This window comes from Lygodium microphyllum, chromosome 28, assembly GCF_053477565.2.
Source record: "Lygodium microphyllum isolate KBCC chromosome 28, Lygodium_microphyllum_v1.1.10, whole genome shotgun sequence".
NCBI lineage: Eukaryota > Viridiplantae > Streptophyta > Polypodiopsida > Schizaeales > Lygodiaceae > Lygodium > Lygodium microphyllum.
The window spans coordinates 17,360,021-17,363,329 of NC_141162.1; the positions used below are offsets into that span (position 1 = coordinate 17,360,021).

Here is a 3,309-nt window from a genome sequence, read left to right on the forward strand (position 1 = left end):
AGCTCCATGAAGAATGCAAGTCTTCTTACTAGGGATGATTTGGCTTTTTGACGTGTTGCTATTTTTAAAGTCACTTTGTTTGATACTCACTAGTGATGAGTCCCTTGTACATTCTTTGTAATTTATACATTGCATATAAAGAGAGAGAGAGAGAGATGTGATTTGCTTAGGGAAATCCCTCAACGTTGCATTGATTGTGATCATTTCAATCCTTGAGTGGGGAGTATTTCTCTGATCATCAAGCCATTTTTTCATAATTAAGGAGTCTTCTTGGTGGGTCGACCTTTGCGACTGAGTGCGGGTTTTCGCCCGGTGTGTAACCAGCCTTATTACAACTCCATGGACTTGGACTTTGGACGTTCGCTGCTAAAATGTTCGAAGAAAGTTATAAAACGTTTGTGGTGTGCAAGAACAATAAAAAATCAAAAATGTTGTATAAACGAAATTCCTTTGCAAGTTATAAAGCCTTAGGTTCAAGGTACGGTGAATCGGGACGGGTTGTGGCCTCTCCTTCTCTCTGTGCGAGCCTCGCCTCTCTCACTCTTACTTATACACACACTTACGCACGCTGTCTCTGTGCTGTGTAACTATTGGCCTCTCTCTCTCTCTCTCTCTCTCTCTCTCTCTCTCTCTCTCTCTCAGATACAGAGGCTCTGTCCATCTCTGTCTCTCTGCATCGATCGATCGCTCGCGGAGGAAGAACCTCTCACTCATCAGGCACTCAGACTACAGGTGACGGAGATGAGTATCAAGGGCTTCGTGGAAGGGGGCCTGGCGGCAGTTGTGGCGGGGTGCGCGACTCACCCCTTGGACCTGATAAAGGTGAGAATGCAGCTGCAGGGAGAGGCGGCAGCGGCAACACAGGTGGCGGTAGGGGCAGGTGCTGGCGCGGCGGCGGCGGCGGCGGGGGGACAGGCCCTATCGTTACAGGCGCGGCGGAAGGGCAGCAGCAACGTGGTGGCTATGGGGATGAAGATCGTCGAGAAGGAAGGCCTGGGGGCCCTCTTCGCGGGCGTCTCGGCCAGCGCCCTGCGCCACGCGCTCTACTCGACCACCCGCATGGGCCTCTACGAGCTCATACGGGAGAAGTGGGCGGGCCCGGACGGGCGCCTGACCCCTGGCCAGAAGGTGCTGGCCGGCCTTCTGGCCGGCGCCGTCGGGGCGGCCGTAGGCAACCCGGCCGACGTGGCCATGGTCCGGATGCAGGCCGACGGCCGCCTGCCGCCGCACCTGCGGCGCAACTACGCCAGCGTGGCGGACGCGCTGGCGCAGATGGTCCGGGCTGAGGGCCCCGCCGCCCTCTGGGCGGGCTCGCTGCCCACCATCCAGCGCGCCATGGTGGTCACGGCCGCCACCCTGGCCAGCTACGACCAGTGTAAAGAGAGCCTGGGGCTGGTTCTCCAGGAGGGCCTGGCCCTCCACGTGGCTGCCAGCCTGGCGGCCGGGCTGGTGGCGTCGGTGGTGTCCAATCCCATCGACGTGGTGAAGACACGTGTCCAGAACATGGGCGTCCCCGCCCCTTACTCGGGCCCCCTGGACTGCGCCATCAAGACCATCTCCTCTGAAGGTCCCCTCGCCCTCTACAAGGGCTTCGTTCCGACCGTCTCTCGTCAGGGCCCCTTCACACTCACCCTCTTCCTGACCCTCGAGCAGATCAGGCACCTTAGCAACAGTTTGTGGCCCTCTCTTTGAAGCTCATTATCACTCTCATCCGTCTCCTGCGGCTTCTCTTTTAATCTTGTTGGAGGTTCAACGATTTCCACCTCCATGGCTCCATATAGAAGCTCCATGGATCCACATCAACCTGGTAATTCCTTTCTTTCCCCGGCTCGGAAATAATTTCACAATCTCAACTGATTGCTGAGAATCTTGCTTCAAAAATGCTGTAAAGTTACACAAATTGGGGGGGGGGGGCAAGGCTGTATGTGTACTGGCTATGGCTATGGGGTAACCCCCGACCACAATCAAGTCTTCATCAGCATAGCTGTACTTGGAATTTTGACAACTTATATGCCAAGAGCTTACATCAATGTTATCCGGACTGATCGAAAAAGTCTGTGACCTACGACATGATGGTCACCATCAGAGAAAATGCTCATCCCTCTCAACAGCTTGTGAGGCAAGAGGAACAATGTGTCCTTTACTGTTTGCCATCAGAGAAAATATTCATCATTCTTAACAGCTTATGAGGCAAGAGGAGCAATGTGTCCTTTACTGTTTGTGATCGTGTCGACTACAACGTCTTTTTTCGCAATACCAAATATACTTGTATGTGAGATTATGTTAGCAGAAAACTGGACATGTCTCCCTCTCCCTCGTATCTTCTGCATCTCAACTTCTCTCAACTATTGCAGTCGTTATCTTCAGGCTTTCAATCGAATGCACGTGCGAAGTCATTTTTAAAGTCATAAGCTCTACAGAATTGGTTTGCCTTTTGAGAGAGAGTGGGCATGCGCCAATCCACTCCACCAAAACATTTGGCAAGTCCATGGTCGTGGCCTACCAACAAGGAAGCAATGGCCATTAGGAATTCTTTGTAGGGAGGAGTTGCTCTCTCAAGGACTCCAAGAAAGAATGGAGGCTATTGGATTGAAGGATTGGAATACCAATCCCAACAAAAGGTTGGCAAAACAGTAGCAACATCTTGAAGGTGGTCAATTGACACCGAGAGGCTCTTGGATTTGAGCCACATTATGTCTAAGGAAGCTATTAGATGAATCCAACTAGAACTTTGTCGGGTGGAGTGCCAAGAGAAGAGATTGCAAGCCAAGTAGGTGGAGTTTCAATTTTGGTAGTAGTCTCCATTAATTGCCTTTGGATGTGGAACTTTGAATCCAAAAAGAAAGCTCTCCTTGTGCACTGCCATGGCCCTCTGCCGCCTCCAATTGAAATTATGAGATTGTGGATCAAGAAGAATTGGGAACCTTCAAGTTGTAGGACTGTGTCAATGAAATATATGTTGAATAATTTCGTTTTCTTCCTATTCGAAAACAAAGAAATGGTTTTACAGATGATCTTCTTGGACAAGGTTTTACAGATGATCTTCTGATGGCATTAAGAGCCCAAAAAGAGAACTTGGAGAAGGCTATGAGGATTTTGAGTATCTATGAGCACACGGTAGGGTTTACTATCAATATCAACAAATGCGAACTAGCTGGTGTATCAAAAGTTGACATTCTAAACCTTCAATAGAAAGGGTGCCTAATAGGGGGAGGTAATATATTCAGCTATATGGGAGTGCCCCTTGGAATGAACAATCTATAAATGAGGAGGTCCTCGGGTTCTTAACATAGTCTGTGAGAGAGCCAA

At 50.3% G+C, this 3,309-nt stretch overlaps 1 pseudogene; it reads left to right on the forward strand.

The window, feature by feature from the left end:
* The first annotated feature begins 505 nt into the window (after positions 1–505).
* LOC148011207 (mitochondrial uncoupling protein 4 pseudogene) lies at positions 506–2,976 on the forward strand (annotated as a pseudogene).
* The last annotated feature ends 333 nt before the right edge of the window (positions 2,977–3,309 follow it).